The 15,889-nt window shown below is 35.9% G+C and overlaps 1 pseudogene; it reads right to left on the reverse strand.

Moving 5' to 3' along the window:
• Positions 1-606: 606 nt before the first annotated feature.
• On the reverse strand, positions 607-3,333 carry LOC143617048 (protein FAR1-RELATED SEQUENCE 5-like; annotated as a pseudogene).
• Between the last annotated feature and the right edge of the window lie 12,556 nt (positions 3,334-15,889).

The following is a 15,889-nucleotide window of genomic DNA, read 5'->3' on the forward strand; positions in this document are numbered from 1 at the left end:
TACTAAGGGCCCGGATAAACCTGGAGTTAGAGAAAGGCAAACATCGTCTGGCCGTTGTTGAAGAAACCAAGGAGTGATTGTGGGAAGAAGCAACAAAGACGAATAAGCTTCATCAAGAACTCAAGAATCAACCCGATAGCTCCTTCAAGAAGGAAGCCATGACCTAATTTGAGCACCAAGCCTCATGCTATGGATGACTTCAAGTCGTCCTTGAAAAAACAGCTCACATGGTTTCGGTCCACAAGAAATCAAAGCTTGAGAGAGCAAAAGATATCCTCGACAACAAGTAGGGATGGTTTGTTTCTTGGTTTGTTTGGTAATGTATTTTGTGGTGGTGTTTTGTTCCATTTGTTTTTGTAAGGTGTTTATGGATGTAATATAAGAATGTCTTTTGGGAAACAGTTTCAACCTTAAAACTTTCTAAGTATTATGCTAATACGTTTTATGAATGGTTTGGCTACAACCAGAATACAAATACTATGCTATACGTTCTATATAAACTTAAAACATTTTAAACAAAGTAACAGATATATGATTAAAAAAATACTAATTAGTTCAACAACTTGGTAGGAGAAAAAAAACCAAACCTCAAAAATTAAGGTCAAATCAGATATAAACTATTTTTTTTAAAAGTCCTGGACATGTTCTGCTGTTATGACCAGGTAAATTACACATCTTGCATTCTCTATGTTTCTTCCCAGATCGAGCTATAGCTATCTCTTTCTGAGATTTAATCCGTTTATGTGACCCACGACCCTTATTTCTTATTCCACTCGGCACACAGACGGTCACCTCTGACGGTTGCTCATGTCCTAAAACTGCTGCAAATCTGTCCCTTTTTGACAAAGAAGTCCTTTGGTATCGTGTCTCATATGCTTTTTGGATCATAATATTCATTTGATCCCTAACTTTTGTAAGTTCATCAATGTCTGTGACATAGTTGTTTATAAGATACTCACCCGCCAATGTTATTTCCCTTGAAATCTCCCTAACTTTCAAATTCTTCTCATTACTCAAATTTGAAATTGGAGCCGTTCTAATATTTACACCCGCATCTCTCTTCCAACGATCCAAAATGTACTTTTTAGGAAATCTTTTTACTCGAAACAAATTTAAAACGTAAAGAATGTGATGACACAATAATTCGTATTGTTCAAATCTTTTACAATTGCATGATACAATCGAATCTACTCCATCTTCACCATCCTTCTTAATCAACACTTTATCATTAAAAAAATCAATAGCAAAACTTAGACATGTATAAAACGTTTTGCTAATAAGTTTTTGATTCATCAGCACTCCATATTTTTGATTTTGCGTCTAATACGTTTTGCTAAAACGTTTTGTTAAACGTTTTGTTATAAAGGCAAATATACCGTTATATCAATACGCTTTATATAAAACGTTTTGCTAATACGTTTTTGATTCATCAACACTGCGGATTTTTGATTTTGCATCAAATACGTTTTGCTAAAACGTTTTGTTATAATTTCGTATGGAATTGTTTAAAGACAAATATACCCTTATGTCAATACGCTTTGCTGATACAGTCTTTTCTCAGACAACAACTTCAAAACAATAAATATAATAAATTCTGTATAAATTAATTAAATCTTACCTCCAAACATCCTGGTACATATGCATTAAAGTCGAAGATGGAAAACTTCAAATAATCTCCTTCTTCAGTTGACTTAAGAGACGCAACACCGCTTCGAATGTGATACATTTCGTCTTGAAAATCATTAAAAATTGCCCTTGTATACATCAGTTCTGCTTCTTGCTCAATACTTTCACGTACCAATTCAGGATGCGTATACCTTGTATCATGATCATTTTTCCTACTGTTATGCCTTTGAATCTCCATACAATGATCAATATGACTAAAAAACTCAACAAGTGATAATTGTGAGTTAGAAACTTGACAAAAAAACATGATTTTCAATCTCCGATCTTGATGTAATACGCATAAGACCAGATAACGGTTCATCCCTATAATAAGCTGGTATCCAATCGTATCTCATATAAAATATGTCAGTCAACCATTTATTAGACTCAAGATCAAATTCCTTCATTATAAGCTGCCATTTTGTCTCAAATTCAAATTGAGAAATTGAATCAGTCCACACAATATCACAAATTTTCCGTTTAAAGTCTTCGTTGTTGCAAAGGGCAACACCAACCAATAGTAAAAAAAACATAAAAATTTAGTGCTAAGAAAAATACATATGCTAATACGGTCTATCATTGTTAATACGTAACACGTTCTATCATTACCTTGTCAACAAGTTTCTTCATAATATGTCACATACACAATCTATGTCATGTGTTTGAGAAGACTGATGCAATTGCTTGCTTCATAGCCGGATCTTGATCGGTAACAACCTTTGGAGCAACACCAAATGAATCAAGAAAAACTTTCAAAAGCCATGTATATGATTCAATAGATTCTGATGATAACAACCCAGCACCAACTGTTATATTCCGGCAATGGTTATCAATAGCAGTAAAAGGCACAAAAACCATCTTGTACCTATGAAAAATAGAATAAAAAGTCAAATAATATATAAATCAAGTATAAAAATTTGAAGAGTAAAAACAAAATTAAAATCACAAACTTATTGGTCTTGAAAGTAGCATCGAATGCGATAATATCTCCAAATGCCAAATAATTTTTCTTTGAAATCTCATCGGCCCAAAACAAATGAGTCAACTCACCATTATCATTAACAATGTATTCAAAAGAAAAATCGTCATTGCATCTTTTCTTTCCACTTAATCTTTGAACAACCATCTCAGCATCAAACTCGCCAATAAAAAAATTTAACCTTTGTTTAAAATACTTACATTATATTTTGAAGCCCCAACTTCTTCAAAACCTCCATAATTTGTCCTAAGAATATTAAATGCCTTAAATGGGCCCAAATTTAATGTATACAGCTCATATAAGATATCTTCTTGCACATGACTTAACTTCCTATTAGATCGAACAAAATGCATATCTTCTTCGTCTACCATTGCATGATTATGTTCTTCCACAAATTCATTTATTTCAAACTTAATACCATTGAAAGATTTCAAAAAAAATTGAGCTTTACAACCACACCGAATTGTTGGTCTCTTCCGCATTTTATAATATGGTCTTTTTGAACTATCTTTATCATCAATTGAATCATAATTCTTTGAAGGTTTATGACCTTCTTTTGAACATGTGAAATACTTAGAATTTAATATACCATCATTCATGTATGAACCTCCCTTACGAACACAAAAACCAGCTTTCTTTGCATATTCACAATAAAAATCGTATGCAAGATCAATAGACTCAAATGTCATTCCTTTAATAGGTTTAATAGAGGCATTCACTTGTGGTAGGACATCCTCTGGTAAAGGCCCTAATAAGATAGGTAAATACAAACAAACAAAGAGAAGTTAAAAGCTATTTAAAGTTAATACGTTCCTATTAATCTATATATATGATTCTATACATACCTATTAAAAGTTAACACCTCCAGTCGTTACACGTTTAATACGTTTTATTAACATGTTCTGTTCATACGTTCTTATATTACCATTTTAATACGTTTTTTATACGTTCTTAGGTAACTCGTTGAATTGTTCTACGTTTTCCTAATCAGTACACATAATACATTTAGAACATAATTTCCAGTACACTTTATACAAACCTATTTTTAATTAACACGTTCAAAATTCATAAGTAATTCGTTCAATTCTAATTCATACTATCGAATAAAACAGATTAACAATTACCATAACAAAAAATCAACTATCAATTCAGCTAATCACCTCTAATCAAAATCTAAATATACTTACTTTGATGATCGGAATACATCACGTCCGATAGAAAAAAAAACACAAATCAGCAAATCGCCGAAATCACCAAAATCGTAATCTCAATTAATCACGAAAAAACGGTTTATGAAAATAGAGTATAATAGAAACCGTTTCTAAATTTAGTAGCGGCGTTTGCGTTGAATTTGTTGAATTTTTAAATGGTGTAAAAAGACAATCCTACCCTTATGTTAAGTTACGATATCAGATTGTAAAAACTTACGATCTACGTTCAATATCATCGCGTACGTAATGTACGATAAACAATTAGTGTATTATATTATATATATATTACAAATGAAATTAACGTGCTAATTGTGAGAATCAAGTAGAGTAATTATATTTACAGGTATCGTAATTACGTAATTACATCGTAGAGTAATTACGTAATTACGATACCTGTAAATATAATTACTCTACTTGATTCTCACAATTAGCACGTTAATTTCATTTGTACGTTAACCTTCCCCTATATATATATATAGCAAATAAATGAATTAGAATATAAAACAATATAACAAACATGTCAAGTCCTAACCCAACTCAAGTTTAAAAAACTATTCATGATACAAGCTCGATCTTTAAAATACGAGTTTAAAACGACTTGAGCTCGGGATCTCATAAACTAAATGAGTCGAGCAAGTTCGGGCTCGACTCGGCTTGGCTTGTTTACACATCCTAGCAGTGGCGAAGCTTGGGCTTCGCCATGACGGTGACCGAAGTCACGGTCCCAAAAATTTTCGGGTCGGCGATTCGGTTCGTGTCGGTGGTTCAGGCCGTGTCGGTAGTTCGGTTCGGGTCGGATCAAACAATATGACATCCATATATATATATATATTTCATTCATTCAAATAGGTTAAGTTAGAGTAAAATTTCATCATACAATACCTATTACAAGCTTAATAGACTAATTTCCCTAAATCCCCGATTCACAATTACAAACCCTAATTTTATAATCATTGATTTAACAACACAATAACACAAAGGAAGAGCAGATAAAGTATTACCTTGCGGTGGTGGATGAGCGGCGGCGGCGGGGCGCTGGGTCGGTGGGCGGTGGTGATTGGCGAACTCAGACAGAACAGAAGGCAGAAGAGAGCAGCATGTGAGACCGATCCTTTTGTTAAAATTCCCGTTTGTTTTTTGTTTTTTCTTTAAAGTTATATTATCTAATAATTTACAACAAGCCCCTCCAAGTTTGAGTGCTATTAAAAACTAAGTTTTTTAAAATTTTTATAACATTTGTTTATAAAAACCGTGAGGTTTTATAAAAAAATCAAACGATAGGGTATTATATTTAAAAAAAAACTTGGTGGTGACCGGTAGCTCTTTGGAAAAATAATTTGACAGTGACCGCGCTTAATACCTATAAAAATTTTCAGGAAAAATCACAAAATTTACCCTATTAACGAAGAAAACAGCAGTGACCGGAACCACCCCCGATCCCTCTAAAGCTGCGCCCCTGCATCCTAGAAGAGGCAAGTGATGAACTCGAATATAAAAGGTACAAAACGACTCACGCTTATAACCATCATTTCTATAACGATCTCATTTGAAATTTGCAATTTTAAATTTTAATAAGAAATATTTAAAGAGTTAATTTAAAAGGAACCCATTTGGTTTTTTAACTGCATAACAAAGGAGCATTTGCATCTCCTCTATCATTTCTAAATATAAAATTACACTAAAACATCACATTTTCTCTCTTCTTTTGATAAATAATATCTTTTTATACATTTATCATTACTCTTTTTTCTCTCTTTCACTCACAACCACTTTCAACAAATATTAAAAAAATTATAAGGGTAAACAGTAGTTTTTTAAACATACAGAAAAATCACTGCATTTTCTCTCTCATATACTTACAATACCTTAAACCACTTCCTAAATTATAACACCACCCATAGAATTTAGTGGTTAGGATGTAAATACGCTTAGAGCTAGCCTCAAAGGTAACAAAATATTTGAAAATCTTTTCTAAATATTGATGTGCATGTTTCAAAGACATAAATGATAAGTGCGAATACTTTTTAAGTTTATCATGTTGTGCTCCTTTAATTATATGAGGTTCCTTGGGCAAGAACTCAAGAAGGCCCACTCTTCATCAATTGTCGGCTTATTTGAATGTCTTGTATTTAGTCTCAAATGTAAGAGATCAGACCAAATGCGTGCCAAAAAAATCTGTAAAGGACAAATGTACGGCAGACACATTCAATGACGGATTTAGAAGAAAAAAAAAACTTTTACACTAATTTTACACTTCGTCAAGAAACATGCCTGGCCCAATCCATTAGGAGGCCTAAAATGAAACAAAAACTCATGGTCTTTTTCAAATTTTATTATTACAAAGTAAAACAACTAGCCACGAAAAAGTGAAGGCCCTATCCAAATGGGGGCCTAAATCTCTAGCTCGAGTTTATTCCCCATAGAGCCGGTCTGGCAAGAAAGTTGAGGGGGGTATCGAGGAATGCCATATCTATAGTATCTATAAATGCTGGTTTATAATGCCTTTATAGTCGTGTAATGTAAGGATTCCTACATCATATGCAAGTCTTAAATCCATGTGTAGATGTGACCTTAATAGGTTAAGGATAATAGTAACCTAAATTATATCTAGGAAGATTAGTAAGCATATATCAAGTTGCAAATATTATATTATATCATTGTGTTCAACATATACGTATCAACTCTTCAAAATTGATTGCATACCCTATCATCTTCTAATATATGTTAATATAAAATAAAATGCACCCACTACCTTAAAAATACATTTGGGTCCACTAGATTACGTGTTATACATGTTTTTTCATCTATTATTATATTTGTTTTTATATTTAATTATTGTTACGGGAAAGATAGTAACATAAATTACATATATGGGAAGAAAAAAAAAAGGGAAAATTCTCAAAATGATCCAATTATAATTGCAGATTTTATTTTTGTCCTCTTAAATATAAATTTTCAGAAATGTCCTCTACAAACACGTGTTTGAGGACGTGTTAAACCTTAACGCGTCTTTCAAGACCTGTTAACCTCCAATGTGCGTCTTTCACGGCATGTTAGCATCTAACGTGTCTTTCACGACATGTTAGCCCTATTAATTGTTTTTCTAATATTACATTATTATATTAATTTAATACATATTTTCCATTTCTTTTATAACTTGTAATATATAAATTTATATATAATTTGCCACAATTTTAAATAACTTGGTCATAAAAAACTGGAACGATGCAAGGGAAAAGCCTATCCTTAACTTTATTGAGTTACGATGCAAACGGCTATTTATTTGTATTTTTATTCTTTTGTATGGCTTCACAATCGTTATTTTGAAATTAGTACGCAGATTTGTATCCTCTATGAATATCGACTATTTTAGCCTATCTCGAGTCTGAATATAGGCAAACTTTCTAAAGCTAAGTTGTTCCTTACATATTAACTTAGTTGACTTGAGATTTTATTATTTTGAGAAGTTACTGATATTTTTAAACATTTATGCAATCGGTGACATAAATCTGTTCAAAACTAAAACTGATTTTGTTTTTCTTGTTTCTTTATCAACTTCTAGTTATGTTATTTTAATACATATATGTTTATTTGACCTTTATTTATCCAACATATTCTTAAGAAGCCTTAATTACTTGGATTTTTAGATTACTCATTAGGACTCACCCAAACTTAACCAAAGACCCGATCTTTTCATTCCCAATCAAGGTGAGTAATCACACTATCTTTTTCCTTTTTCTTTTGGGGGTCTTGTGCGTACTAAACTACTTATTACATATTTTTACTCAATTTCCATCATTTGCGTGATTGTGTAATTGCTCGATTAGCTACTAGATGTTATATAACTACGTGTTTACTGCTTTTATGGTTGGTATCTCATCCTCATCCTCATTAGTATGATCATACGCCGTCCAAGTATATTTGACCGAATCTTGTGTCATGATCGAAAAGACACATTTATTTATTGGTTGCGGACATATCCGAGTAAACATGCCCGAATTTGGTGGCATGTTGAAAAGATGCATCTACTTGTTTATGTTAATTGATGCCATTCACATATCGTAAGGAATTGTTTCATTATTATTGTTATTATTATTATTAAATCAAACTGTGGTTGCTCACTCAACATGTGTTATTGAAAAATTATTCTTACGCATATTGCAGGTTGTTATCTCAGATGAATTTACGTGGAGAATGTATATTGGACATTAGGATAAAATAAAGAAATGTTTATTGTATTGAGATCAACGTAAATTTTTTTGGATTATTTTGTTTGTGTGAAACACTTGTGTACGATTATTTGAATGAATAAATTAGACGTTGACACTTATTATTGTTGTTGTTGTTGTTGTTATTAGTGTCTTTGACCTATGATATAAATATTGTCGCGCCCCGACATGTTCCGTTGTTAAGTTGGGGTGTGACAATTTCCATGTCCAATTTAATCAAAACTCATTTAGTGTTTATGTTAAGAGCAAATTTGGGGCTTTTCAATTTAACCATGAATCGACCCAGGCTAGTTTATGACTTTTCAATATTTTATCTTTATTGTTTTGTTCAGGTCATGTCGGACCCGAATCCGATCTTATATCGGCATTCAGGTCGAACACGAACCGAACACTCGTTTAAATTACTTTTTCTTTGTTTTTATGTTAGAATCTCAAGTTCCAATCAAATTTTGTTCCATTTATCATTATATTAATGTTAGAATTGTGTTTTAACTATTTAGGATATTTTGGTTTGTCGGCTTGTTTAACTTCAACTTCAAGTTCTTTTTCGTTCGCCTACCTTTAAGGAGGGTAGACTTGTAACATCCAACTTTTGTTAAATAAATAGCAGAAAGTTTTGTTAATAGTGTGTGTTGTTAAAATAGTCTTGTGTTAAGTGTTGGGAAGTAGGAATTGGGAATGGGTGGTGTGACCCATGAAACCCCCTCTATATATAACCCAACCACTTCTTTCTTTTCTTTTCCTTTCTCATCCAAACACACACTCAAGAAACACACACATACTTTCTCTCTAACACTCGGATTTAAAATCCAAGCCAAAGAAGGGTGGAATCTCGTGTTTAACATCGTCAAGCAACAAGAATCACGTCCAGATCTGAACTCGAACCCGAAGCAAAAGGTGGGTTTCGGTTTAAATGGTTAAGTTTTATGGTTAGAATCGTCATGCAAACAGATATAATGATAGACCGGGTTGTAAAATGTAAGAAAAATATAAACTTGGTAAAGTTATAACCTCTCGGGAGCACTTTGTGATAAAAAGGTGGTGTTTAGACTTTGAGAGATGGGTTCAGGATCAGGTGCATGGGGTCAGAATGTGTTAAAAGTTGGGAAAGAGTAAAAATCAGGTCCTGATGAAGAGCCGCGAAGTAAAATGGCTTAAAAATGGTAAAAGCGAAGAAAGGCAGGCATTTCGCTTCGCTCAGCGATGATAAGAGAAACAGTCCTTTCGCTTCGCTCAGCGATGAGAAGCAAAACAGTCATTTCGCTTCGCTCAGTCATGCGAAGCGAAACAGTTCCATGCGAAGCGAAAAAGCATGCGAAGCGAAATTCTTCCATGAGAAATTTTATAAAATTCATTTTCTGATGCAGCTCAACCCTAGCCAGGGGCGCTGTCCCTTGAACCCTGCTAGGGGCTGCCGCCCTTAGACCCCGCTACAAGGGGCGCTGCCCCTGGACCCCCTTTAGTTGAGGGTGTCATTGACTTAGATATAAGAAGTAGTAGTAATGGATATTTGACACTCGTAATGCGTTATATAGTTAGCCGTGCACAGCTAAATAAGGGCATAACTATTAACGGCGAGAGAAACCGACTTCAGGTGAGTTTCTAGCCCCTTTATCCGTTATGTTCTTGGGGTTGTGTGCATACTCCTTTGTGATAGTTGTTAATACACCTAACTTAAATGGTAAGTGTGTGATATGTGTATGTTATATGTACGACTAAGTATTGAATGTTATTATGGAATGTTTATACGAATGAATATGTACATATACGTATATCCATGACCAGAAGATATGTAAAGTATGCATGAATGAAAATGAATGTATGAACGAGTGACGTGACAAGTATGGTTATTAGAGACAAAGGGACCAGACCCTGATAATATCTGAGACAGAAGGGACCAGACCCTAATAATATCTGTGATGGTAGAGATAGAATAGGCTATGGTAAATTACAAGGCTTTATGAAAGAAAGTAGGTAAGCGTGTGTGCATGTATATAAAGTTTGTATGAAAGAAGTAAGAGTAAATAAGGTATGAATACGTATCTTCGGATGCGTATGAGTAAGGATATGAATGTATTGTATGTTAAATGATTAACTAGAACTCACTCAGCGTAGCTGACTTTTAGTATGCACGCAGGCAAATAGATTGAGGCAGCTGGCTTGAGGAGGGACACAGGGCATGGACTGAAGAGACTGGCATCCATGATGAAGTGTTATGACTATTTTAATTAATTATTTATGAAAAGACAATTTGTATGTTAAGACAAGAATGAATGTTTTGTAATGTGATGTTTGAAGTTTTTAATTATTCCGCGAAGTTTTTAATTTACTCTGATTTTAGAACTGTGTTTATGAGTAAATCCAACACCAAAGTAGGGTTACCGGGAACGGGGCCTTACAGTTTTTCACTTTCCCTATTTATCTTTTTGTTTTGGGGGTAATATGTGTACTCAAACCTCATATTTATCACATCGAGTTCTCAACCACAATTCATAATCACGTGTCATGTGTAATAGCTCATTATTGATATAAGCTATTATGTGACTATGTACTTATTTTATGGTTGGTTTGGCCTCATCCTCATCCTCATAATATTATCATACGCCTTGTCCGAGTAGCTTGACTTTTGTCATGTTGAATAGAATTTATTTGTTGATATTTCGTTAATGTTGTAATTATTGCATCCGCATGAGAATTGTGATTTTGTTGTATTATATATATATATGTGTGTGTGTGTATGTATGTATGTATTATATGTGTGTGTATATATATAAAATTGTGTATTGCTCATTCAACCTTTTGTTGACAAATATATTATTTTTACGGATGTTGCAGGTGCTTATATTGGATGATTGGAGTTTGAAGAACTTAGTATTTACCTTTAGATTATTTTATTAAGACAATTGTTTGGTTTTTCGTTTTGAATGATTGCTGGTTTTATTTTGAACAGTGTGTACTTGAATATTACGGAAAAATTAATAATTATTGTTGCTCTATAATTAGCATCTTGAGCTAATTGAACAATCAGCATTATGCCCTGATATATAATCCGCTTTAGGTCGAAGTGTGACACATATTATTACTACATATATTACGATATATAATAATACTACATATACAAATTTGTGGTCAAAATATATGGCCTTTTTTTGTTAAATTAAATTTCAAAATGAAAATGGTAAAGGTAGTTTCTAACCCTAACTTGTAACAGCGCATCGTCATTTTGGTCGATCTTTCTGGCTTTTGAATTGTCATAAGCACATACAATCTTGTCTATTATAAGTTTTTTCTAATTTAATATTCGGACGAACTACTAAATTAATTCGATCTAAAAGTGTATCACAAATCTTAGATTATTCAGTGTTATTAGTTGCAAATCCCCATAGTATAAGGAACCGGATCCAACTGTGTAGAGACGACTGCTTTTGTTTTAATTGATAGTCAAACGGTGGCTTGCAAATTAGAGGCGGCATTTCCTTTTCATTAGTGTTAGGGGATTTGGTTTTTTGGTTTGATACAAGTAGCTTTAAAAATAAAAGAAGATGGACTATGGTAGCTATCATTATGACTACTTTGTGGGTCCTTTAGATATACAGAAACAAAGCATTTTTGGGTTGAGAATAAAGGCAGAAGTTTAAATTTTTAATAATATACTTAATTATTCTTTTTTATGGTTCTCTAGCCGCTTTTTAAACGCCAGAACAGATTTTGTTGATTGGTTAGTGATGTAATTTTGATGTTGTTGCCCCTTAGCTCCTTGCAATGGGTACTTTTGTAATTTCAGAGATGCTGATTAAAAATAGACGTAAACGAAGAATCACATAGTGAATGATAGAAGCACACACTTATTGTGTTTTATTGCAGAAAAATTATGTATTCTTCTAGAAAGAAAATTATCTAGTTGAAACTCGGCGTCGCAACAAGATAATTGGTTCACATGGCAACGCGTAAGTGGGCTGAGTAACTTTTTTTTTCTGGTTTTTATTGTTGTTTTAAATTTGATAACTAAACGGTTATTCGTATCGACTTACCGCCGCCACGCCCAGGACCGACAATGTTACCAACGACTGGGTTTTACCGACTTTTTTGTTTTACACAAACCGACCGATTCCGTAAGACCCTGATTGGGCCAAGTGGTGGCACCACATTCGTCCAACCATTTTGTCCTTTTTGTTTCTGGTTTGCTTTGATTCCCGTACCTAACGGACGTGATGGAAACCAACCAAATTCATGTAGACTCACCGTCATAACACCCGGGACTAACAATGATCGGGTTTTATCGACTCACCGCGCAACATCTAGTACCGACAACGCCCAGGTTTTACCCGCGCCCGGGTTTTATTGAACTTCATTTTAGTTATAGTACCGTAAAAAATGTAAACGAAATCGACAAAATTAGCGTTGACCCACCACTGGAACGCTCAGATATTTACCATCGCCCCCAACGCCGAATACGAGTCGACTCGCCACTGCAACGATTGGGTTTTACCAATATCCGGGTTTACCGACCGAATTAATATTGTTTTAATCATGCTAACAAAAAAATTTATAATATGTTATACGAGTGTCGTAGAGTCACTGCGTCAGTGTTTGGGACCGACCGACGTCACCCCATTGGCCCACCTCAAATTTTATTTTTATTTTTTGTTTTTATTTTGTTTTAGTTCCAATACCGTAACGAACGTACCTAATATCGACTGAATTAACGTTGACTCATTAACTCACCTCAATTTTTAACCGACGGCACCCCATTAACTCACCTCAATTTTTATTTTTATTTTTATTTTTTTGTTTTCATTTTGTTTTAGTTCCAATACCTTAACGAACATAGTTAATAGCGACTGAATTTGCGTTGACACGCCGCTGCAATACGCGTGTAAATCACTAGCTCATTCTATAAAAGATAGGAAATATTATTTTATTTCAATATAATATAAAAGATAGGGAATATTATTTTATTTCAATATAATATAATATAGTAGAGTAAAAATTAATGAAGATCTTACTCTTTGACAGGTCTTCGGTTTGCCACTTAACGTGATTTGAAATATGAAATTTGATTTTCTAGGGACACCCGCTCAATTGCTAAAACACCGTCCTATACCCGGCGTATGCGTCGGTGTTTCTAGAAAACACCACCAATTATTATCATTATATATTAATTATTTATTTAATATTAAATATTATTTCGGTGAAAAACAGTTAACACATATATATACCAAAAATCACATATATATACCAAAAATCATTGTTATATTTTTAATCTGTACAAATAAAATAAAATACGACAAATAAAACATAAAAATCTACATGAAGTCCTCCATGTTCATGCCCATGCCATCGACGTTGCCCTCGAGGCCCCTGAACGCGGCGGCAACGTCGGCGAGGTCCTCTCCCCTGGGTCTCGGCCCCGAACCGTCACGACATCCATGCCGTCGCCCTGTCCGCGTCTCACGCAAGACGTGCTCGCTTCGTGATCAAAACTGGGAGGGGGTGGCGGTGGCACGGTGTACCGCTGTCCAGACAGCTCCGCAACCCGACTACTAACAAGCCAGTCGATCTGGCGCGACATCTGCGTCATCGCCAACTCAAGGGCCTACAACCTAGCGTCGGTGGCGGGACCCAGACGCACCGCACGATATGTGCGTGGAACGTGCTGCGTCGGCCCCTAACAACAAAACAACAGAAATACGTTTAATACGAAGACGAATTAAAAGAAACGATAAAACGATAATATATTAAAACGTACCTGAGATGCGCTCGGATCCTCACGTCCGTCACCACCATCGTCCGAATCCCCGCCGGCCCCCTCCCCCGCGTCGACAGACTCATGCACAAGCTCCACCTCCGGTGTCGCTACCGGAGGAGGCTCGACTAAAGGCACCGGGACGTAAGGCACACGTGCCCCCGCCCCGGACACCAGTCTGTCGTATGGGTCGTTGGGCCTGGGGGAACGAACGCACAATGTGCATGCCGCGGCAACGGATGCGGTCCAACTCACTCAAAGGGGTCGAAGCGATACGCAGGTCGTCCACCAGGGCTCCATGGCCCAGAGATATCGCAAGTTGGGTGACGTACCCGCCACCCATCAAGGACCCTCGTCCCTGCCTGAACTGGTAGCCAACAAAATAGTCTGCAAACCCCCTAGCGAGGTTGCAGTGCGTGTGTGTCAGCAGACACCTAAAAAAAAACAGGTCGCGCAGGCTGCAGTGCTCCGCGCCTCTATCTATCAAAATAGACCCGGAAAAAGATCCGTCCATATAACTAGATTCGGAAAATTCACATACATGGAGGGGTGAGGCTTGAGTCTACTTTCTATTACAAAAGTAAAGAGTAGAAAGAAGACTCACTACTCAATTCGAAGGCGACACGCCTTGCTGCCTTTACGAGGATTTCCCTTCTTTGCTTCTTTTGTTTAAAATAGGACCGGGCCGGGTAGAATCCGGTTGGAAAGAAAGAAAGAAACCGCCGGAGTGGGGGATTGTCCTGTCCTCCTCACTGACCCCAAAGAAGGTGGCTCTGCCACTAAGCAGGCCGGCAGAGAGGGCACCAAATGCCTAAACAAGACAAGAACCAACTATATGCTTAACACAAACTTTCTGGTCCTCGCTCTAGCACACGGGGAGCGGCCCTACGCACCGGGGGCGAAGCGTAGAGGTCACTTTAGCTTGTTGTACCGGAGTGGTTCATCGTCAAAAGAACAACAATGGCTTGTAGCATTTCCTATTGATTTGTCTAGGGGATGGGATGTAAAAGAAGGCTTTATCGTCTAAAGGCAGGGGTGAGCTTTCTCACTATACCTCGCTCTTCTTTTATCCCGCCTGCTTTCTTATCCCTGTTCCGTAAATTTCGTAGGTAGACAGTTAGTTGCTCTGACTAGTTTTTTAGTGCAAAAAAGGACCAACGACGACCCTATCCTAAAGGAGAAGAAGGAGTAGGAGCAGAGCGGAGAATCTTTTTTTATTCCAGCCGAGAAAACTAGTAAAAGGAAGGATCAAGAATGTTATATATTTCAGGAGCTAGATCAGTTGCCGATGAACAAGTAAGAATTGCCTCAACAAAAATAGATGGAATTGGGCCTAAAAAAGCCATTCTGGTTCGTTATCGATTAGGTATCAGTGGGAACATAAAGATAAAAGAATTAACTAAGTATCAGATCGGCCAAATTGAACAAATGATAGGTCAAGATCATGTTGTTCATTGGGAATTGAAGAGGGGAGAACGAGCAGACATCGAACGATTAATTTCTATTTCTTGTTATCGTGGAATTCGTCATCAAGATGGATCACCCTTACGCGGTCAACGAACTCATACTAATGCTAGGACTTGTCGCAAGCAAATTCGGAAATGAAAGAAGTATACCGAAAGCCTTGGTTGCGACCCTGGTTGCAACCCGCGATGGACGTCGCAATCAGCCTGTGTAGGTACTTGTGTAATATAAGATAAGTGGAAATTCGGTCATTGCTCCTGCTTAACAATAATAATAATATAATATAATATAGTATAATATAATATAATATTATTAATATATATTACGTTAAACTAAAAAATACAATACATTTTAAGAACGTACCTATGAAGCGGGTCCCTAATAGCCGAGACCTTGGACTTGGTGTCCAAGGGCCTATCCCCGAAGTCGTGATCACTGATGGCCCTCCACCATACCCGCAGGTCGTCCTCCAACATCTGGTGGATGCTCTTCATGTATATTGGGCTGCGTACCTCCTGCGCGGTGTATAAGCCCAAAGCAACCGCGAACTCCTCCATGGAGAAATAGACGTCCTGCCCGAACATGCGGAAGTAAA

The sequence above is a fragment of the Bidens hawaiensis genome, unplaced genomic scaffold (genome assembly GCF_021521415.1).
Source record: "Bidens hawaiensis isolate Kalapana, Puna unplaced genomic scaffold, B.hawaiensis_p1.1 tig00051650_1, whole genome shotgun sequence".
Taxonomy (NCBI): Eukaryota; Viridiplantae; Streptophyta; class Magnoliopsida; order Asterales; family Asteraceae; genus Bidens; species Bidens hawaiensis.